Below are 25,205 nucleotides of genomic sequence, written 5' to 3' on the forward strand. Positions count from 1 at the left end.
TGAAGCTTTTTTTTTCCTTTACAAAACTTTGGGAAAGTACTGTAGGGATAGAAGAGAATAGGTAAAATTTTATTCCTTGTATTATGACAAAAATGCAAACTGCAAAATTTTAGCCAAAAAAAGTATCATGAAGTGTCAATACAGAGAGTTAATTATTGAAGGTAGAAAGATTAATACTTAAAGAAGCAGGGATGGCGGGGGAAGGAAGTAACATATTAGTAACAGGGTAAAGAGAAGTACATAGACATGCAGGACCTTGTTTCTGACCAGACAGGGCATTCAGGAGTGTGCTAATAACAGAGAAAGCAGAGGAAAAGGAGGAGGATGCATCCTAAAGTGAGAACTCCAACTCTCTCAGAGTCCAGTGTGTCAGGATGTTCCAAAACGTCTCTTAGTGGTGACTCTATGATGATTGAGGTGTATTCAAGAGTGACCCAGAATGATTTCTGTACAAATCACATTGTTTCCTTCCCAACCTTATTACCTATACAGTTTGCTTCTGAAGGACAGTTGCCAGGCTTGCTCCCCTTAAGGTCTCTGCTGATTCTCAGCATGTAGCACCTCCAGATTTACTTTTTTTCCCTCAGAGAACCCCACAGCTGTTTTTTCTGATGAAAAATATTAACATATGCTCCATACAAAAAAAAAATCTGAAGATGCAGGAAAGTATAAAGGAAAAAAAAATAAAAGTAATATGTAATCCCACCTCCCGAGATGAGCAAAGTTTTTAAAAATATTTTGGAGTTCATCCTTTTAGGATTATAAGCTCATGCATACATATTAACCAAAACAGTACCATGTTATACATACTGTTTTAAAAACATCAGAGACATTTTCTAGCTTTATATAAAGCTCTGCATCATCATGTTTGATGGCTGAAATGTAAATTAGTTAAACAGTTCCTCCACTGATGAACACAGAAGTTGCTTCCAATTTTCTGCTTTTATAAACACTGCGGCAATGAGCCTTCCTGTACATATGTATACGTGCACATGTTCAATTACTATTTCGTTAGGCTAAATTCTGGAAGCAGAGTTTAAGTTCCATGGCCTTTTCAAAAGCTTCTGGTACATAGGTTATTAAATCATCATTGAAAATACTTATGAAATCAACGCATCCACTAGCAGAGTATGAGAGTACTTTGTACCAGCCTCACAAGACTGCAGTTTTTTCCACTTGTCCCAATATTGTACTAAGTGAAAGAGGGCACCCAACGCCTCTTCAAAGGCAATCACTCAAAGTGAGAATGTGGAAGGAAGGTTTGGAGAAGGTCCTATACATCCCCAAATGAAGCATGCACCAAGCAATCTATATATGGAAATGGAATGACCCATAACCACTGTGGTCTCTGGTACCCACCCGTGTGAGCAGGCTCCGACACCTGCTATGGTTTGAAACTAGTAATGCCCTGTGAAAAGTTCATATGTAAGGCAATGTTGAGAGGTGAAAAGACTGGATTATGAGATCTGTAACCTCATCAGTGAATTAATCCATTTGATTGACTAATAATTTGAGGGCAGGAAATGTTACTTGGTGGTTGAGTACTTACCTGGCATGCATGAGGCCCAGGGTTCAAACCCCAGCACCAACAAAAAAAAAAAAAAAGAAAGAAAAAAAAACACCTCTGGTGGATTAGTGGATTAATAATTTGTTTTAAAAAAATTTTTTTTACATACATGACAATAGTGGTATGTGTCACACTCAGTATTACCTATTTACAGCGTAAGTTTTCCTAACTTTGTATATAAAGTTTGTTCATGCCAAATTACTGTGGGAAAATGGGTATGACTAGAGGAGGCAGGTCTCTGGGTGCATGCCCTTGGAGGTTACATCTTGTCCCTGGCTCCTCTACTTTCCGGTTGACATGAGGTGAACAGCTCTCCTCTGCCATATCCTTCCAACACAATGTGTCTCCTTTGTAGCCAGCTGAGCATGCACTGAGACTTCTGAAACCATAAATCCAAAATAAACTTTTTCTCCTCTAAATTTTTGTCAAGTATTTTGGTTGCAGACACAAAAAGCTAACATAACACCATCAGAAAAGGTAACAGGTTGTGGCCATGAAAAGAGGACAGGGAATAATATAAATAGTGACCTTAAAAGACTTTATTTTTTACCAAAGTCCCCAAAGGGACTAAAGAATACTCTATCAGCCAGCTCTGGGGATTCAGCAATGTTGATATATTCTCTGCAGTGTGAACATTTAACTGGAGTGTGCCACGCTAATTTTAGAAGGTCATCACCCCATTGACTGACTTTCCATTATAAACTACATGGTACCAGTACTTGTTATATATTTTGATTCACCCATTTCTCTAGATTTAGAGCCTACCATGTATTTGATTTATAACCAATTTCTTTTTTTGATGGGGAGGGGGAATGGGGATTGAACTCAGGAGCAATTGACCACTGAGCCACATCCCCAGCACTATTTTGTGTTTTATTTACAGACAGGGTCTCAATAAGTTCCTAAGTGCCTTGCTTTTGCTGAGGCTGGCTTTGAACTCATGATCCTCCTGCCTCAGCCTCCTGAGCCATTGGCATCACAGATGTGCACCACCATGCCTGGCTATAATTGATTTCTGTTGCAAATTAAAATTGATATACAAATTCCTTAAAAATAGTCTTCTATTTAACATTGGTAAATAACAACTAATTTCCAAATAGCTGAACTTATTACTTGTGGTCATTTCTCAGTTGGGACAAATGTAGTTACTTATAATATCATTAGATCTTATTACAAAAAATGCCTTTTCATTGTATTTGTTGCTGTTATAAATATTCACATGCCCCTGGCCTCCTGGTTTAGAATAAGTACTTTGCCTTTTTCCTCCTCTGTGTTAAATATAACTCACCAGATTTCTGGTATGAGAATACTGAAGATTAAACAATGAATAAGGATGAAGATACAATGCCTATGACATAATTATTATTAAATATTCCCTTCTAGTCCATCCCAAGGAAGCACTACTTATATTAAATGGAGTAATTTCTGAACAAGCATAGAGGATATAGGGAAATAGAACTTTCAAATGATCTTTAAAATAAAACTTCCTTAAAAGGAATTAACTAGGGCTGGGGATGTAGTTCAGCAATAGAGCGCTTGCCTAGTATATGCAAGGTCCTGGGTTCAGTCCCAGCATAGCAAACATACAAACAAAAAACTAGAATAGATGAAAAAGATTCTTATTGCTGAAAGATGCCGAGTTAAAAGCCTTACTGAGCTTTTTCCTTAAACTCACAGAGTTGTCATTGGGATTTTCATTAACATGGTTTCGATTTGGGGTTCTTTTTTTTTTTTTTCTTTGCTGTTTCCCTGCAGAACTTCCACCCCTTTAAAGTCTCAATTTAGCTTTTCCTAAATAAATCAATAAGTAAATGCACAAAAGAAAGAGAACAATGAAGAAAAGCCAAGCTGTACAAAAGAAAAAGACAAAGTGAAAATGTCTACAGTGGTTGTTTTTAGACCTTCCTTTTCTAAAGGAAATCGTCATCTGTTCACCTTGTTCTCACCTGGCAGGGATGACACTGGGAAAAGAAACATGACAGAGATTAAACTGGAAGATATTCCCAGTAGTGTTAGGAAAGATAAGGTGATAGATGAACTAACGCAAGTGGTACAAGAGGACATTTGAGAGAGAATGATTACCCTCCTGAAGGCTAAACTCTGAAGGTTTCAGTATCTCCAAAACATCTTCTTTTGCTTTACTGTCCATCATGGATTCAATTTCCATCCGTTTATATAAAACTTTTTTGAACCTACGAGCATTTTCAGCTTGCACCATCCCCAAAGGAAGAATGTTCTGTAGGTTTTGGATCTACCACAAAATAGTTGTCTTAAATTATATTCTTAGACTTTTAAGAAGTAGCTCCTAATCTTATACTTTGGAATCAGCTGGAACCCAAAAAATCATGTTACAATCAGATGCTTTAGGATTTAGTGGACTTTCACAACATACTACCTACAGTTTTATTTTTGAGATCCTTTGTCTTCAGGAACAATAATTTTCACTTGCTTTCACAACCACCTGATTCTCCCTATCTACCACCCTCTTGTTCTTCTTCATTAACCATCTTTCATCTGTCTCTAATATTTTTATTTATTTTTTTATTTTTTGGTTGGTACTGAGGATTAAACCCAGAGGCACTTTAACACTGAGGTACATTCCCCCATCATTTATTTATATATATATAATGATTTTATTTTGAGACAGGGTCTTGCTAAGTTGCTTAAGGCTTTGCTAAGTTGCTGAGCTTGGTCTCCTCAAACTTGCAATCCTCCTGCTCAGCCTCCCAAGTCAATGGGATTATTGGTGTGTACCACCATCCCCATCCCTTACTTTTACCTCTTAGAAAACTCAACTCATTATGTCTCAAACATACTCACTGGTAGCTCCCATTCACCAAACCCACAGTTGTGAACTACCCCCACTTTCTCCATCAACCTATGTCTTTTGTGATCCAGGTTAGTAGTTCTTGAAATTGTATACTTTTGAATAAAGAGCCAATCTCACAACAGGTGACTCTTCTGAGAATGAACAGCAAAGAGTTTCATGGTACAACTATTCATACTCTGGGCTGAAGAATATAAATAAGGTGTAGCTGAGAATGTAACTGAGGTAATAAGTCTTAAGCTCTTTATTGGGTTCTTATATAATTCTTTTTCTACAGATTCCCTTAAGGTTACCATCTGTCACTCTCCTAGTGACATAGGTTTGACAGTCGACTAAGGGTTTTCCTGATAGGGCAAGATTTCTTTCGTGAGCTCTTCATCTTTCATAGGAGGTTTTCATTTCCAGTTTAGGAGCTGCCCCGAGTTATTTTTAGCCTTTCAGTTGCTCAGAGTTTGCAGAATAGAGTGCTATCATCCCTGTAACTCCCCCCATCAACTATTATGTCCTGTGTACCTCTCAGCCATAATTTTCTCGGAATACTCCTCTGGAAATCAATGTTTGCAACTTCATTCACAATAAGAAGAAAAACCAAAGGACAGAGTGCTCAGCAAAGCAAAGGATCATGGCAATTGTATCCATTGGTTAATGTTTCATATAAATATTACTTTTCCCCTCCTTCACTTCAAAAAGTGGTTTACTAGAACAGCTATTCTTTGTGGTATAAAAATGAGAATCCACAGATTTATCAAAAACACACAAACATACATACAAAAAAAACCCATATGACTTATTTTGACTATTAGACAATAAATAAAACCTTACAAAACTTTCCTCCTGTCAATTATTGAGAATTTAAGAAATGACATGCTCTGAAGAAATGAGTTTTCACATAATTATACCTTATGCCAATTAAAAAATGGTTAATTTTTTTGTGCTTGAAATTCTCTTTAGTATGTATAATTTTTATACCTTAAAAGAAAATAATAACAAGTTATGTTATATCTACTATTATCTAGGAGTTCATAGAGAAGGGAACCCAAACTGAGAATAAAGGACAGCGACTTTGGTGTCTTGTAGATTTGGGTTCAAACTTCAACTCTGCTATGAACCACTAGCCATGTGCCTTTGTTTGCATATTTTCTCTTTAAACTAAATGTACTTACTTGGAAAGGGAGGGGGTAATCATAAAAGGGAGGGGGGAATCATAAAAGGGCAGGGTTATCATGAAGATGACATGAGGTGATGCCTGTGAGGCAAGAGTGCAAACCCTGGAACACAGGGAGCTCTCGCTGCACGCCAAGAGGCTGGTGTTCTCTATTTAAGCATGTGACAATTCTTTATTACCAGCTATGTCTTGGGTGCATTCATGCACCTTGTAGTCATCAGAAAACACATCTGGCTTTTTCTCTCATCATTCTCAGATTATCAGGGGTCACATCCTTTAGCTACCAACTTACCTGTAGGTATGGTAGGACCCTATTTTTGTTGTTGTTGTTTCATTTCTTCTAGTTAGCTATAGACAACAGGATACATTTTGATACATCATACATAAATGGAGTGCAACTTCTCATTGTCCTAATTGTACATGATGTGAATCACATCAGTCATGTAATCATGTATGCAGGGTAATAATGTCAGATTCATCCTATTATCCTGCTTATTCCCATACCCCCTACCCTCCATTCACTCCCCTCTGCCTAATCCAAAGTACCTCTATTCTTCCCAGGCCTCACCCCCTTATTGTGAATTAGCATCCGCATATCAAGGACCTTATTGTTTGCTGATTTTATTTGGCTTTGAATTGGAAACAGATTAATGGAATTTCTTAAGTTTCTTTGAACTTAAGCCTTAGTGCTTGGTTCTGGACGTCAGAGGCTTCTTAGCTGTCTTTAGGTTCTAAGAAAATGTGATTGAAGTGGAGGACCCTTCCACAAGTGAATAGAATATGTTAAGGGTTATTATCATTACCATTAAATTGTCTTCTACCCTTCTCCCAGCCTCTTTCAAAAGAACTTATGACATTTAGCATCAACGAGAATGAATAAAATAAGAGGAATGGTTTGTAAATGAGAGAATGAAGGCCAGAGAAGGTAGGAGGAAGAAAATGTACTGACCATTGGGACAACGGTAATTGTTGTGATCTTAACATGAAAATTGGCCCAAAGCCTCTTGGAAGCAGAGCAAAAGGGAAATGTGTTCAACAATCTAGTCCCGTTATCAGAAAAAAAAGGAAACATTCTTATTCTTCTGGGAGGTCAAAGTCTCAATCCCAGTTGTCATCCAGTAGCCTAACAAACAAAGTTCTTGGCAAGGAACTGGGGTTATAAAATGTATTTAGGTAACCTTTGACTTTTTAGTCTTCAGTTCTCATATCACTTCTATTTCTGAAGCACAGAGTCTACATTTCCTTCTGTTCCATCTAGTGCCAACACTTGGTCTGCAGTCTTGACCCTTATGACCTAGACTACATTCCTATCCCATCAGCCTCTATGCCTCCAGTACTCACCAAACTCACCCCCTGCACATGGATGTCTCTAAACCAACATGCTCACCATGTCATTGAAGGGTTAAAATAACTTTAGCAATGCCCAGTGACCTCTAGTGAAAGACTAATTTTCGGGTGGATATTCAAGATACCTCATAACGTGATCATAGCCCACATTTTATAAACTATTAATCCCTGTTCCTAACCCTCCAACCCAACCATCCTTTCTCATCAGGTTTTCAACTATGTCACACTCCTTCCTGCCTCTACTCCTTTGCTAGAACGACTTCCCCTCCCCATTCCTTACCACCTATTTACATCTTAGTTCTCCTCTAAAGTCCAGCTCAGTTTTTCACTCTTGAAGTCTTTTTAGCAAGTTGGATTGGTGTTTCTTTTCCCCTCACTGTACTATTGCCTACACCAACGGATGTAGGCTCTGTCTACCTCAGAGGGATTCCTGACCCTTCTTGGGGCTTGCAATGTTAAAGCCATTTTTGTAACAGCAAGTTGCTTTTTGCCTTCTTCCCTGAATTAACATCTGCACTGAAAATGCATGTGACTAACTTACTATATCTCAAGCCTCGAGTATATGGTTGTATAATATTCTGCAAGAAAAATGGAAGCACCCATAAAGCACTGCTGTTACCCATTGAAGTACAACTGCCTCCAGGAAAAGTGCCTGTGTGGTTTTGAGTTGTAAGCAGAAATAGCTTCTGCTCCCCATGAAATGTCACTTTTACTTGACAGATGATTGACACAAAGATTTGGGTATACAGACGTGGGTAGTTGGCAGATATTTTCCTGGGAATGAACAAAATGAAAGTATAATTTCAAGGAAAATAACTGATCATATTTATTACTAGTGATAAAATTCTAAATTTTCCAAGAACTTAGAACTAGAACTCCACACACCTATGTTCAACATGGTGACTTGACAGCTTCCCAATAGTCAATGGCTTTTTCTGTCAAGGCTGGAGGTGATATTAACAAATGTGATTTTTTTCATATTATATAATGAAATAGAATCTGTAAGACCTATTTATTTGTAAGATCTTCAGTGAACCAGTGTTTTCCAACTGATCTCTATATGGTGGTAAAATCATGCTTGGGAAAAGATCCATTCAAAACTCAAGACAGTTTTTATAATGTTTGAAAACTTCATTGACATGCTTTCACATTCTACACTGCAGCCAATTTTTAAGAAACTACCACTGCTTGAGTTTTAATGTGGTAGCAAAGCAGAATATTCACAATTATTTGAAAAGGCTTTGAAATATTTCTCCCTTACCCAAATTCCTATCTGTATAAGACCAGGTCATTTTTAACCAAAGCAACACATTCCAACTTTTAACTAAAGAAACAAATATGAGAATCCTGTTGTCTTTTCTTAATGAGATCAGCAAAATATATAAAGTTTGGCCCGCTTCCTATAGTGTTTGTTTTAGAAAACTAATTATTTTGCATAAAAGTGTTTGTTAATATTCATGAATATAATAGCCATACTACCAAAAGCATTATACAGATTTAATGCAATTCCAATTAAAATCCCAACAACATTCCTCATAGAAATAGAAAAAGCAATCATGAAATTCATTTGGTAAAATAAGAGACCCAGAATAGCCAAAGCAATCCTTAGCAAGAAGAGTGAAGCAGGAGTCATCTCAAAACTACAGAGCTATAGTAACAAAAACGGCATGGTATTGGCATCAAAATAGACATGTAGACCAATGGTACAGGATAGAAGACAGGGACAAACACACACAAATACAGTCTTCTCATTCTAGACAAAGGCACCAAAAACATACATTGGAGAAGATAGCCTCTTTAACAAATGGTGCCGGGAAAACTGGAAATCCACACGTAGCAAAATGAAATTAAACCTCCATTTCTCACCATGCACAAAGCTCAATTCAAAGTGGATCAAGGACCTAGGAATTAGACCAGAGATCCTGTACCTAATAGAAGAAAAAGTAGGCCCAAATCTCCATCATGTCAGATTAGGTCCTGATTTCCTTAACAAGACTCCTAAAGCACAAGAAATAAAAAGCAAGAATTAATAATGGGATGGATTCAAACTAAAAATCATCTTCTCAGCAAAGGAAACAATCAATAATGTGAAGAAAGTGCCCACAGAGTGGGAGAAAATCTTTACTACATGCACATCAGATAGAGCACTAATCTCCAGGATACCTAAAAAACTCAAAAAACTTAACACCAAAAAAATAAATAACCCAATTAATAAATGGGCTAAGGAACTGAACAGATACTTCCAAGAAGGTATATAATTGATCAGCAAATACATGAAAAGATGTTCAACTTATCTAGCAATTAGAGAAATGCAAATTAAAACTACTCTAACATTCCATTTCAATCCAGTCAAAATTGCAATTATCAAGAATACAAGCAATAGTAAGTATTGGCAAGGATGTGGGGAAAAGGTACATTTATACAATGCTGGTGACACTGCAAATTGGTGCAACCACTATGAAAAGCAGTATGGAGATTTCTTAGAAAACTGGGAATGGATCCACCATTTGATCCACCTATCCCACTCCTTGATCTATACCCAAAGGACTTAAAATCAGCATTCTATAGGGATATAACTACATCAATATTCATAGGAGCTCATTTCAAAATAGCTAAACTGTGGAACCAACCTAGATATCCTTCAACATATGGATGGATAAAGAAACCATGGTATATATACACAATGGACTATTACTCAGCATTAAAAGAAAAAAAATATGGCATTTGCAGGTAAGTGGATAGAGTTGGAGAATATCATGCTAAGTGAAGTAAGCCAATTCGCCAAAACCAAAAGCCATATGTTGTCTCTGATAAGTGAATGCTGACCCATAACAGGGTGAGGGAATGTAGAACTTTTGGCAAAGGGGAGGGAGGGAATGAGATGGAGCATGGGGGCAGGAATGATGGTGAAATGAGATGAACATCATTATCCTAGGTACATGTATTACTGCATATGTGGTGAGACTATTGGGTATAAACAAAAATAAAAAGTTGTGCTCCACTTGTATATTATCAAAATGCATTCTGCTATCATGTATAACTAATTAGAATAAAAGAAAAATAATTGTTTTGCATAAAAGTGCTTATGCTAATATTCATGAATAATATTTATTTACATTGTATTTAATACTTTAATATATACATAAATATATTAAATTATTGATTCACTTAAATTATGTATTATTATTGGGTTTATTGGTTATAAATGAATGAATTTTTTTAATATTTATTTTTTAGTTATAGGTGGACACAATATCTTTATTTTCTTATGGTGCTGAGGATTGAATCCAGTGCCTCATGCATGCTAGGTGAGTGCTCTGCCTCTGAGACACAATCTCAGCCTATGAATGAATATTTTTAAATTTCTCAGTTTTAAGTTCTAATATAGTGACTATCAATAGATAAACCCACATAAAAACGGCTCTTAAGGGTTGGTACTTTATTAAGAGTATAAAGTATAAGAACATAAAACATTTAGAACTGTGAATCTACACCATTTGTTTTGGCTCTTGTTTTTCATTATATAAATTATGATAGTATTGTACATGTGTAATATAATGGCATATATTTTATGTACATATACTATCATCTCAATTGGAATACAATATTTAAGGGGAAAACTGCTTTTTGTCTTGAACCCACAACACTTAGGAATGTAACCAAACAGATACTTGAATTGACTTGAGGTGACATATTTAAGTATTTAATATAACCATTTAATTCAAGTTTTGTAATTAGGCTGCAAAGGACAATATTTAAGGTCCAGTCTTGGTTTTTGAAGGTTGCTCCATTTGGTTTTGAAAATTCCAGGCTCCATTCCATCCCAATAGATGAAAAATTCCATACTCCCTTCTATTCCTCTAAGGTTTTCAATGGTTACACTGTATTACATTGAAGAAAAGTGATTTCCCTCCTATCATACACATATAGTTTCCTCTTCCTGGAATTCCTTTCCTTCCTCTCCCTGGCACCTCTTCTCGGACTTCCTTGGCTTAGGTTTCCTCCTTATAGACTCTCAGAGTACCTTCTCCTCTCCTTAAATGTCACTTCTCACAAGTTTAATTGTCAAGTTATTTGTGTAATTATTTGATTAATGTCTGTCTCTCTCACTAGAATATATGCCCCAAGGGGACACTGATTGTGCTATTTTCCATTAATATTTCCCAGCAGAGTTACAGAAATATTAAATGGATAAATATTATTAAATAAATCAACTGAACTTAATTAACCATTTATCCTGTGATATTTTGTAATGTGGCAGATGAAGCAATGGAGAGGGGGAATTCCATTATACATCACAGAAGAAATGGCCTGATTCCTGTTTTTACAGGAGTATTTACAAAGTAGATCAGTGGGTGGCAAGAGTGGTGACAGGGAGACTGAGCCCAATGAAGAAAGGGGGAGCAGCCTTCAGAAACCAGCAAGATTGGACCTTTAATATTGGGGGGGCAATGGAGATAAGGAGAAAGGACAGATGGAAGCTGTGATTTATATGCAGAATCAGCAGATCTTGGTGATTTATCAGATGGGCTAACAGAAACAAGGCATCTAGGAGTCTCGGGTTTCTGGTTTGAGCAGCTGGGAGGAGAATGATTACATTGACTAAAATGCAGAGAATCAGAAGAGAACACCAAGTAGGAAAGACCAAGAGTCTCAAGTTTTCTCCGAGTTTGGGGCTAAAAGAAAAATGTAAGTCTGTGAGTAGAAACCTGGGCATTGTTAACAGAGTTTTTAAGTGAGTGAGAAAAAGCAAGCCAGGCTAAGCTCTAACAAATAGAAAGGGCTTGGGCGGAAGGAGGAGAAGAGCAAAAGGGTAGAGAAGAAGCCAGAGAAATAGAGAGATGGCCAACTATGGGATTATCCTGGACTCACTTAACCCTCAGCTCTTTTTCTCCTTTCCACTTTCCCTGCTGTACCCACCCCACACTCAGACTGCTGCTTACTTTCTGCTTTTCCTGGCAATTCATCCTCTGTACTGACCTCTCTATAACTGCACTGCCCAGCAAAACAGCCACTAGCCACTTGTGGCTATTTAATTTACATTCATTAAAATTCAATAAATTTAAAAGTCATTTCCTTGATCTCACTAGCCACAACTCAAGTGTTTGCACAGCTACCTGTGTAATTAGCGGCTACCCTTTTGGACAGCATGGAGATGGGATGCTTCCATCAATGCAGAAAGTTCTGGGGGACAACACTATGGCATTGCTATGCCTCTTCAACAATTTGGACTGTTGAATCCAGTATATCTACCTTCAATATTATCTTTCCCACTTTATTTCCTCCCATTTCCCTAGATCAGCTACATGCTCAATGCAAACCTCAATCATTTCCAGGTGAGTCTCATCCAGTCAAAAGGCTGGGTAAAGGCCTGATGGATACAGATTTAGATACAGATTTCAGTGCCTACCAAAATGTACTCTTCCAAGGTTGAGATATACACCACTTCCTTCAATAATACAAACTTAACTCAAATCTGGGTGCACATTATAGCCAACTTCATAAACTTTATACAAACATACTCAGGCTCTAAGCCAAGAGTAAGGTTAGCACAGGGCTTTCATGTTTCAAAAGTACTTTACAGGTTAATTGTGATGTAAAAACAAGGATGAGAACTATGACACTAAGTGAACTTCTCCAGCACTCTAAGTGTCACCAGAACTCATTAAACACTGCACCCTGCCTTATATTCTACAACCATGCAATCGACCAACCAGCATTAACTGCACAACTAACATCTGTTAAACGATTAGACAATGCAGGGGACAGAGGTGAACAATGTGCCTAGTCTTGGCTCTGCAGGCAAACATTGTTTTGTATGCCTTTAAACACACTAATAAATACTGAAGTAGTGAATGTATGAAAATTTTTCTACAAAATTTAGTGAGGCTGATAGTGGTTTATCTAAAATACTGCAAAATTTAAATGCCTTATTTCTAGTTCATTGAAAATTCTATTAGCAAGTGTTAGCAAGTGCTCCACATCTTTATTTATTTATAGACGGTGCTGTTGGTATTTTATAATATTGCTGGGTATGATTAATTCTCAACCCACTGATAATTTGGTATGTACCCAAGTGCCTGTAACTGTACTTTCTCAGGGATGCCAGGGGCCAATGCTCTTGCCTGCATTCTCAGAAGAATAGGGCCAACTTCTATGTTGATAGTGACTTCACTGGAAAGGGAATGAGAAGGGCCATGGCTAGGTTGAGCAATTTGGGGCTGTGGGTATTTCAGTGCTGGTTAGACCTTTGCTTGCAATGTGCTGCGCCAACTGCAGACATCCATAAATGTCAGAGAAGAGTCCTTGCTGTATTACTATTTTATGAATATGCTTTTAAGATAGCTAAAATGTTTCTCAATCAGTGAGCAGTCACTGAACACCACCCTAGTGAGAAAATCTACTGCCGATCTTCCTGCTTTTTATATATGAGGAAACTGAGGTACTAAAAGGAAAAGCTCCCTTGCCTGTGGGAGCCTGAGAGCAGAGCTGCCTAGGAATGAGGGCTTCTGACTCCCCAGAGTTCTATCTCAGGCTCCGCTCCCTGGGGGGGAGGGGGGGGCTTTTAGAACAACTTCTTATTTTTAACTTTTTCTTCCTCTAGGCAGAAGTAAAAATCATGTTTAAAAGTCTCAGAAGTACCTCACTGCATTCACATCACTTGCCTCAACCTTCTGACTTCAGATTTCTCATGACAGTATGTTTACCTTAATGACACTTGAGGCCGACAAATCAGGGGGAATGGTGGGGTGCCATCGACACTGCTAAATCTGTCAGAATTTCCATTCTGTTTTTATTTTAAAGGATGTGAACTTAGATTTTACTCTAGCAACAAGTATGGCTCTGACTTGATATATTCCAATTTATGCTAACATCCTAAAGATCCATAGTACTGGTCTGCCCATTATAATTAATGAAGATGCTCTTTGGTAGTTATTACAACCTGTCAGTTCACATTAATCTACATTTCAAAAAAGTGACCTGGGAGAAGGAGCTGTAAATGCATTTTCTTTTTGAAGGAGCCATTTGAGTTTTCTGGGTAAAAGTGTATATAGTAATTCTTTCCAGAGATGAACTTAAGGAATGCATTTGAGACTTATAGTAAAGAGGTACTATAAGAGTTTTTATTATTATTATTATTTGTTGAAATTAGTGCAACTATAGTTAATTTGGAGCTTTCAGAAATTAAAGGATTTCAAGTCATCTTTTCAAAGTCCTTCAGCCTTCCAAATTAATTAAGAGTTCAAAATATGGGAGGGACAGCTATAGTGGAAATCCCACTGGTCTCCCAAGGAATCCTGTGAATGCATATTGTGTGCACAATTCCACCAAGTTCTGCGTTTCTCTTTAAATTTTCATCATTATTTTCTACATTCATGCTGTTTTTTAGGTCATGGCATGGTCAGGTTATTTGACAGCCGACTCTTAACTTGAACTCGATGCTTTTGCTTCTGTGGGGTTTCCTGGCCATTGTTGGGAAACGCTTCCAGATGACAGATATCACATCTTTGTTTCAAATGCCCAGGGCTCCCTGCTTTCCTCACCCATGCTTTGGTCAAATTAATTTTGACATTCCCAGATAACAGATAGCTTGCTGAATTTCAAATGTGATATCTCGTGGGGAAGGAATTCACAAGGCATTTTAAAGTCAAGGGTTTCTGAAAATGGAGGAATAAAACCAGGTAGAATGAACATTGATATTCAGAGGAAAGGGTTTTAATTGATTACATAATTTGGCTGCTGATAACAGGTTGAATGAGGAGAAAATATAAAATAGAAGCAATTCAGATGCATCAATGAGCCACATTTAACTCAATGGGATGGAATATTCACAGACATACCCTGCCTTTCTGTCATTCTCCACTTCCCATCAATTACCAAGTCCTGCTACACATAAAACACACATGCCCTGCCTTTCCATCCCCACAGGCATGTTCTGGTTCAAGCATTTGTTTTTTATCTTCTGCCTGGATTGTTATCCATTAAGCCTGTCTGCATTTGAACTCTTCCAAAGTGTTAGGTATTTTGTATTATGAGAATTTCTTCCTACTGAAATGAAATCTATTTGCTGTATTTATCTTCTATTCCTGGTCCTTAAAACTGTATTTCACACCTTCATCTACCAATGACTGTTGTCTAATATTTAGAACTTGTCATGTTCTCACCTAAGTGTCAGTATCCTCTCTCCATACTGAGCGGGCACCCAGAATGGCAAGTGCTGCTTTGCCAGTACTGAGCAGAAACTGACTGTTGAAGACAGAGATAAAGATGCATTCTGGATTTGCATTAACTTATATTTATTGCATGCACAATTCATACTGAACTTAATTAGCCAAATACCTAGTCATTCACGTGACTGGTCTTCAGTCTTCACTCTGTGTTCTTTACTTAAGCAGCTGGTATTTATGAATCAGGGCCAGGAGTTTACTTTAATTCATATTGATTTCTGTCTCTTCTAGGAATTGATTTCCATCCATTATTCCACAGTCTTCCTAAGATCAATTGCCTAGATAAGTGCACTCTCTAGGACCACACTTCTTCATTTTGCATTTAAAGGGAGTTTTTTTCTACACACCTTGCTAAAATCAAAACACAAAAATGTCTGGCTTTCTCCTATTCTACCAATTACTCCTCATTTAAAAAAAAAAAAGTAATGTGCTCAGGTTGTAATGACTTTTTATTGAGCTCATGCTTGTTCTCGGTGACCTTTTTTCTAAGATTTACAAACCATCTCCTTAAAAATCTCATTCTGTGAGATTCTTGGAGGTGAATGGTTCAGTTTCAATGTCTCCATTTATCAGAACCGAGTCTAGTCCAACTTACTTCTACCCTAATCTAACCCCTATTTTTAAAACTTTTACATTTTCATTCTAGTCTTCTCTCCTATTCCAATACTGCCTCAAAATCACCAACCATGGTTCACAAACAAATCTACAAGCTCCTGTAATGTCTGATTGACATAGAATTTTCTCAGGTGGGAGATTTCAGCCCATTTGGAATAACTATATTCCTTTCTAAAACATTCCTGAGCAGAATGGGTTTCTAGGGTCCTTCCCCCAGGCTTTGACGATTTCAAGTTTGTACCACTCCAGCCTTCCCCTGGGCTTGTTCACCTTCACTGGTAGAAGAGACAGAAGTAATATAGAAGCTGACAAGTTGTTTTCTCTGTCATCTCATACCATTAAACTGTCTTCCTTAAACTGAGGACCTATTACTGCATCTTCATCATCTAGCTTAATTCAACAACCAATCAATCAATTCATCAATCTCATCTTGCTAAACATTTTTTTTTTCCACAAGCTTCAATTCACTCTGGACTTTAACATTTAAAAATTAATGATGGGGAAAAAAAAATAAAAGATTGGAGTGTTCCAGAGGATTGTGAGTATAGTTGGCATTTTGAGTTAAACTGGCTGAAGGGGGTCTGGCCTGGCTGGGTCTAGCCACCTAATCACCATTCACAGGTTCTCTAGGAAAAGATATTCTGCATCCCAAAGAAGTGACTTGGAAAGAAACTTCTGAATAACAATCTTTGCATATAACTCTGCCTACTTTTGCTCATACTCTCCAATCCTAACAGATCTACAAATTTAGCTTCTGAAATAGCCATGTACAGAACATAAATATTCCTCCATATTCAGATGAATGCACAAAAAGCTTTCAACATTGAAATGCCACACGAATTCTAGTCACAGGAAAAAGGCCAAAAGAGCAATTCAGACTAGCCAGTTTATCTTTGATTTTATTTTCCCTTTTGAGAGTTCTTTTTCCAAATTAATATTCCTTTGTTTGCTCTTTGGGGGGCAAGTTTCTGTTTTCTTTTAGTTTGACAAACTTAGTGCCAAAAACATAAGGCAAAGCCATCATATTTCTGTTTACAGAAGGCAAAAAATGTAAGTCCAAGTGAAGAAGAACTTGAGTGAGAGAGCCCTGTCCTGTCTTATTCCCACAATTCTTGACCCTGAAGATCCCGAGAGTTTGAGACATACCATAGGACTTTAGTGGAGCAGCTAGTATTAGTGAGAAAGACCTTGGAATGACCATGAAATAAACTGAAATATTTTTCAAAAGACCCAGCAAGAATTTAGTTACCTCAGCAATAACCAAAATAAAGTAGTCTGGATTGCAAAACAAAAGAGATTTAAACAGACTCTTGGAACTACTTTGAAATAAGACCTGACCAACCACTTTGAAACAAACCTACAAATTAAAATCTGCAGACCTGTGGGCAGTGGCTGGTTTCCCTCTCATCCCATTCACACCACCAGGAAAGGGAAGAAGATTAATGTTCCCCTTTTTTCACAAGCCACTTTCAGAGCATTAGTCTCCAACGTCCTTGGGAGAAAATTCCATTTAGGTCTATGTGAGTAGAATATATCCCCAGAGTTTGCTAAAATTTATCATCTCCAACTCATCACTGCTGCTTCTGGACACTGAATCTAGTCTGTGACACACATTTCGCTCTCGGCTGTGTCCTCCACCATGCCAGAAGGAAATACAGACATCCTGCAGGCAGAATGTGACCAGAACACATATGTCCCAGGAGCGTGGCTTCTTACCAATGCTCTTATTCCCCTTACACAGTAAATGCCACGGACCCCCCGGGGCCCTTGTCATTTCTTGAAAAGTTCTTTTTCTAAAATTGCTTATTGAAAGATCTCTCTGACACAACTACATTTCCTTCTGAAGTCACAAAGACCTCTGAAGCCCTTTGTCTTCTTCTAAACACTCTGCTGATTCTTCCTTCCTTTCCTCCTTTCCTCAGATTGCATTCCATTAGCTCATTCTTCCAATACTTCACTCTTCCCATCATGTCCATCCAGGAAAGCTTCCACTCTGGTTGAAGCCTGCTTTCTTCTTCCTGTGTCCGAGTGATCCTTCCTGTGTCAAAGCAGGGAAGTTTGGCATCATCAGCCTCATCTAATCCCTTATTGCTGCCCAGAAATCCTAGAACTTTTTTCCAGGTTTTTTGCCGTCAGCCTACGGCACAAGTCTTCAAAACCACTTCCAAGTGCCTTCTCTTCACTCTCAGCAGCTGGTAACAGGAGATGCCTGTTGGGAGCCCTCAACTTCTCCCTATGAAGCCCACAAACCACAAGTATTGGCCTCTACTCCTACACCGTGAGAGACACTGTTCCTCCGACTGAATGTTGACCCTTCTACCTATACCCTGCAAACCCCTCCACGGCCCTCTTCAGAACTACTCTCCCTAGACTCAGTTGCTCCTCTTACATGGATCCTTCTTAAGCTTGCTCACATTTCTCCAGCTGATAATGTAAAGGTAAAATTTCTAAGCTGATTCTAAGCTGCAAAAGCTTGAGTTAAAGTGTAAAAGATTGGGCATTGTAAAGCTTCTAAATGGCAAGGCCTGGGCTAAAAAGTAAAGACTAGGTATTGTTAAAATTCTTCTGCTACCCCCGGAACCTGTAATCTCTGTAGCTGTTAGGACAATGCTGGAACTGCCCAGTAAATATCTCCATTGATTCCCTGCTTGTTTAATAGCTAAGGGCTCCAGGTAACATGGCATGTAAGCATCTAGGCTCCAAAACCAATCAGTTTAAATGTGTACCCCACTTAGAAATGACCAATCACCCCTGCCCAGATTGTTCCCGCCAATGTATGTACTAATCCTGACTCAGGGTTGTTGTTCAATTTTCCCTCGCCTCATGATGATTTGTTCTGATGTATGCAAAGCCCCCCACCCTCTCCAAAAAGTGTACTTAAGCTCTGCTTGAACTCTGCTCTGGGCTCTGGGCTGCTCTCCCTTCCTGAGTGAGCCTTGAGCCCCAGCATGCTGGTTCAATAAATCCCCTTTTGCCAATTGCATGGAGCCAGTCTCTTGTGTGGTCTCTTTCTTCGACGCTCCACCGGACCCTTACAATAAAAGAAAATCATCCTGGCTCTCATTCTCTCCTCCTGTTCTTTCTTATTCTCTAGTCCCTCATTGGCACACTCCCTAAAAGAAAGGTCAGCATTTTCTATTTTCTTTCTCCTGCTCATTCCACAATCCATTCTAACCTGGATTAGAGTGACATCCAAAACACTGCACAAAAACTGCTCTAAGGATACCAGTGACCTCGATGCTTTTCAGTATTTATCTAACTCAATGTCTCTCAAATGGGGCAACTTTGTCCCTGGGGAACATTTGGCCATGACTAGTTGCCATTCCTTCCCCAAGGCAGGGAACATCTAGTGGGTAGAGACCAGGGATGCTGCTAAACATCCTACAACGCACAGGATGACACCCTCCCCATCCCCACCCACAACACATTAATTCAGACCAAAATGTCAGTGGTGCCGAGGTTGAGAAATTGTGATCAAACTGGATCTTGCCTCCTTCTAGGTGTGAATGTCCACATCTATGGCCACCTATGGACCAGACTCCATTCCTTTTTGTCTTCTCAAGGATATTATTTAAAAAATTATTCTTTCCATTCCTGCATCATCAACATTTCTCTCCCTACGAATTTTCTCTCCCACTTTACAAACAGGAAGTCCTGTTATCTTAAAACTGAACACTCTTCAACCCAACTCTTCCTTCAGATCCTGCCTTCTTTCTCTGTATTCTTGTCCAGAGGAAAAAAAGTTCAAAAGATTAAGATGTTACCTAAAATTCCAGATATCCCACTCTTCTTCTGCTGCCTGTTTTCAATCATTCCTAATTAGGATTTGGTTCCACCACTAAACTCAGATTTCTCTTGTCAAATCCTTTTCCCCATTGCCAAGTCCAATGGTCATTCCCTTCTACTTTTCACTTCTTCATCTTGGCTCCTAGGACTCTCTTCATCTTCCTCCTACCTCCATGACTTCCTCTGCCGATTATTCGTCTTCTTCCTGACCTATAAATATTGGGCCCCCCAGGGCTCAATCCAGAATCTCTCTGTCACTCCCTTGCTGCTTGTCCATAGCTTTACACACTGTCTACCTGCTGACAACTCCCAGGTCTCTGACTGAACCTCTCTTTAACTCCAGATACATATGTCCCACTGCATTTTGACCTCTCTCCACTTGGATGTTACAAATTTTGCATATCCAGAACAAAACTTTTAGTATCATCTATTTCTCTAAAAATTGCTCCTTCCACAGTCTTCCAAATCAAAAGCTTTTGTCAAGTCATCCTTGACTGCTATTTCTCATACACTGCACATCTGCTTTGTCAACAAATCTATTACTTCTACTTTCCAAATACATCCAGAATTGGCATGTCTCACTACTACTATAATGAACACTCAGCCACCACCATCTCATCCTTGGATTCCTGGAAAGGACTAATTGGCCTCCTTGCTTCCCCATAGCCTATTCTCAGCACAGCCAAGTGATCCTACTAAAGCACACAGTCAGGTCACCCCTCTGCTCAGAACCCTCACATCTATATAAATATAAATATATATATATAAAAGACACTCGAAAGTCTTTTACCCTCAAATGACTTCCCAACTCAGAGTAAAACCAAAGTTTATTTAAAGTCCCCAAATCTATTATTCTCCCTATCCTTCATTCCATTCTGACCATACTGGCCTCCTTCCATTTTCCCAGACACATAACAAATCCCTCACCTCAAGTCCTGTGTTTATGCCACTCCTGCCTGGAATGCTTTCTCTGCACATTCCCAAATAGTTAGCTCCAGCACAACTTTCAGGTTTTTTCACTTGGCATCTTCTCAGTGAGATATGTCCTAAAAACCCTGTTTAAAACTGTTACCACCACTAACCAACACACCCATAAAATCGCTATTATCTTTTTCTAAAGGATTCATCAGCTGACATGTTTCATTTCTTCCTCACCAAAATATTAGCTCCATAAATACAGGGATATTGTTTTCTGTATGTTAACTGTACTACTTAGGCACTAAAATAGTAGACATCAAATAAATATTTGTTGAGTGAATTAATACTTTAACTCTTCCTTGAGATCAACTGCATTTTTTACCTGGTTGAATATAATCAAATCTGAATTTCAGGGAATTAGCATTATTTTCTATAAAGTAATATCTTCCCTCAAAAAAAGGAGGTTCCCCCTCCTGCTCAACTTCAAATGAGAATAATTACTCCTTGGACCTGCTTCACTCTGTAGAACCATGATTATAAGGACTCACATTTATTCCACTTTAATCCTCATCTTCCTAAGCCTATTTGTCTATCTAATCTTTCTAAATCCTAGGGTTTCTCATCATCTGTCTTGGTTTATGCTATTATAATCCTAATATTCTTTTGCCAGCTCAAACTCTTCATTATTTACTCCAAATCTGGTGGAAGCTAAACAATGAAAAATATCAACTAGCATTAGATTAGAGATAAGAATATTCCTGCTTCTAAAAAGCCAGGAGAGTTATATGTAAAGCTCTAGTTTCAGAAAAATAAAAAGGAGATATTAATGATGAGGCATGGATCACAAAACATAAATTTTTAGCCTCTCCTTTCCTTCCATGTGTTTCCACATTGACCACAGACTGGGTTCGGATGGTGCAATATCTCCCAGCTTGCTGTAAACAGATTCAGTGCTGCTAGATTGGACTCCTTTATCCACACCCCACCCTTTGTCCAGTGTGTGCTCAGTCTGTCAAGTCCTTCTGAGTTCCTAGGTCAATGCCGATGGAGCCAGGGTATTTATAAAGAGCCTTGCCCACTACCTCTCCAAACTTGGAGTCTGTGGGTTCAGCCATGCATTTTGGATAGACTCCTTAGATCTCCTTTGCTTTTAACCACAGACCTGGGATTGGAAACACCTGGGGGGGCCAAGCATCACCTGCATGCAACCACAATGCAGAACACTTATCTGCTCCATTGCTATGTGGATGGCTCCCCATCTTCAGTTCTAACCACAGAAGCCTATTTCTTTCATTTCTACTTCTAAGTCTGCACTCTATGAACCTGAGTCTCTGGCACTCAGTTCCCAACCTCGTTTTGACCAATCTCCTTTCCCAGAATCTCCCATACCAAGTCTACTTTCATCCCTGTTCCCAAAGGATGGCCACCACTTACATGCTTCCAAGAACGTCTAGCTGTGCCACCACTTTCCTGACTAGATATCTCTTGAGCAATAGCTTTTGAGAATTATAATGTGATGAATTATACTTCATGAATAGGACAGATCAGACAATATTAAAGAAGGTACCAATAATGACACAAAAAAAAATAGCATGGGAAAATGCTGATGATATTTATAAAACAAATTTTCACTGTGCTTAAACAACAACAAAACTGAACTTGGTATGGTGTCCCACCATAGCAACGTCACAAAGTTACACTCTACTGCCAGCACTCAGCCAGGCCCCTTTCACCTTGACTCCCTCCCACATATCCATCTTACCTCATCTACCTCATAGTTTCTAGTTTCAACACGTTCCCAACTCCTCAAACACTCTGGGGTAGCAAGAACTCATGTGTCTTACACCCACATCTCTGTTCACCTTTTAACATTCTAGCCTAGTTTGGCTCAACTCACTTGCCTCAGTCTGTAAAGGAGAAGGGGAGGTGGAGAGAAGCAACATAGGTGGCAGATAATCAATAGACAAATCTGCAGTGAGTTTGAGAAGAGGTCAGTAGAAATGCTGCCTGAGAACAAGGTTGGCTGCCATCGCTGGGCACATGGGGCTGACAAAAGCATTCATCTACCCAGGATTTATGCAGACTCTATAGCAGTGCTGGATGTGGACAGACCCAAGCTGGGGAGGAAAACTTAGATTGGCTTATGACACCAGTGACCCAGGATGTTCAACTGGCACTGCTCTCTCAGACCTTATTTAAAGTGAAAGAAAAACAGAAATTCTAAAAAAACAAACGAATAATGATAAGCATTTTATTGTCCCTGTTGGCCAAACTATATAAATACATCCTGTTATAGAAAAACACTAGACTTTTGATCCTTCTAAAACCTGAAGTACTTGAGGATAACGCCTGAGTAAACACAGTCTATGCCCTTTTTTATTTCAGTTCAACTCAGCAAACTGCGGTTGGACCTTCCAAAATGCCAGATGGAGAAAAATAGAATACTGATTTTCCAGCTCCTTTTATTCTTCCTAGTCTTCTGTTTTCAATTCTGCTTTGCTCTGGGGTTCTCTTGGCTCCCAGGTTCCTATTGTAACTCCCGTTTCTGATTTTTAAAATCTGACTTGGATCAGCTTACCCGACTTTCTCCTGGCATGTGCCCAGCCGGCCTGCCTGCACAACTGGAGCCACCGGTTTCACTGACACTGTAACCTTCTGCCTACAAAATGGGCTACTCTCAAACAGAATGCAGGATTCCCTGGAGCATGCTATTCTCAAGGGACTTTCTCTGTGTCTCCTGTTTGTTTACCATGGAGACAGCAGTTTAGGTGATATATGTTTACCATGAGACCAGGAGTACACGGGCTATAGTGATGCTGAGGAGAAAATACAAGCAGCTATTTATATGCTACACAAAGATGTGGCATGTAATGAGCATCGGAGGTGTGAAAAACCTATAAAACAAAAAGAAAAATCACAGATTCCTTCCTGAACATGGTATGAACACACAATTAGAGACACATAACAGCCAGGACAGAGAAATGGATTATCAACTGCATGAATGTGGTAATCATGATTAACCCATTAAGTCCCAAGTTGTCAATGAAACTGACACAGGTGAATTAAAATAGATCGGAAATCAGAATGTAGAGTTTATATATCCTTTATATATATATTTTCATACATGTATTTTTTTTTTCAAATGTTCTAATCATTTACCTATTACTTTGCTCAAAAGACTAGACTTCTAAAAACAGAGTAATTACTTCTAACTTTACCATGAGTGGTGCATATGTTGCTCAACTTAAGTTTTTATAGGTGTTCCACACCTGGGGCGATGGGATAAAATGGGATAGTGTCTTTTAGCTCTACCAGTGTAGTCTAATGAAACTACTCTCGATTATTCTTGAGGCATGATAGTGGAAAACAAAAAAGTGGGGATTTAGCCTAGGAATCTCCCCAGCTTAGGTGTGCCCAGAGTCATTGTTAAAATAAGTCTCTCAACAGGGTGAATATATTCTGTGATCCTAGTCCTACCTCTGGCCATTCTGGCTCAAACTAGCCAGTTTCCAAATGCCAAAAATGAAAACGTGGTTGTCAAGAGGATATGCTAAAGGTGGAGGACGTTCACCAACACAGCTGAATCAAAAACGACACTAAGGGAAGCTGAACTCCAACGTGACAAAATACCAGAACCTGTTCTTGAGAAAAAAACACTTCTTTTCTCACACAGGAATTTTGTGTGAACTACATGTGTGTTTACCAGGCACACCAACATCTTGTTGCACACATTTCTTTTTAGATTAGTTTATGTAACTTAGAGAACATCAACAAAAAGCAGTTAATAAAAAGGAAAAAAGGAGGCACCATGAGTTTGTACCAAGAGTACACTCAAATGTGAAACACCTATGAATTCTGCTTTTGGACTCTAACTACAAAAAGTAAGAAAAGCCACAAACTGCTCTGCTTCTTTAAGACACAGGAATACTGGTGAGCATTCACAATTTTCCTCCACTGAAAATCTCACTGAATATAACAGGGAAGTCATTGAATACTATGTCTTTTTATTATATCCAAGTGATTTTCACAGTAGGCAATCTGCAAGTGCGCCACAGGAGCCCCACACTTTGCAATAAAATGGCATTGTGGATACAGTTTTATGTGCGATCCTTTTCAGTCCAGGGCACTGTCTGGTTTCCTTATTCTTGGTCAAATTGAGTGGGAAATCCATAAAGAGGGAATGAGAAGAGGAAAAACACATAATGAGTTCTTTTTTTGCCTTTATCAATAACAAAACCATGCTCTGTCAATTACTGAAGTGGTGAATGTATATCACACTTTGAAAATAAACTAAAAAAGGTTTTTTGCATTGCTAAAGCAATTGGTAGACAAGCCACTGGCAACAGGAACAACAACAAAAAAAAAGTCAGTAAATTCAGGTGGATTCTGGCTTGCTTTCCCTACACATATGGTGCAATAATGTGGCACATGAGTCAGAGAAACACTTCTTCCCATCCCCTTTCTCCAAATGAGCCTAATATAAAATCTATTTGGTAAGGACATTTTGCAAGGCATCCTATGTGCTTAATTTTCTTTAAACAAGGCATTAATAAAATCACAGTGGCATCTAATAAGATTTTTAATTCCTTAAGGGTAGGAACCATGCCTAATCTTTAATGAGTCCAATTGAGTAGAAGCATTAGTTTGCCTCTTGGTAGGAAACAGCAACAGAATAGTCCTAGACCTATGAGGCTGTATTACTGCAGGTTTCAAAAGGAAATGAGAATCACACTGTGTTTACTATAAATGACT

At 38.6% G+C, this 25,205-nt stretch overlaps 1 protein-coding gene across 2 annotated transcripts in view; it reads right to left on the bottom strand.

Moving 5' to 3' along the window:
• Ano6 (anoctamin 6) overlaps window positions 1–25,205 on the bottom strand; it is a 196,830-nt gene that overhangs the window by 96,621 nt on the left and 75,004 nt on the right. The window lies entirely within an intron of this gene.

This window comes from Ictidomys tridecemlineatus, chromosome 6 (genome assembly GCF_052094955.1).
Source record: "Ictidomys tridecemlineatus isolate mIctTri1 chromosome 6, mIctTri1.hap1, whole genome shotgun sequence".
In the NCBI taxonomy this organism is placed as follows: Eukaryota; Metazoa; Chordata; class Mammalia; order Rodentia; family Sciuridae; genus Ictidomys; species Ictidomys tridecemlineatus.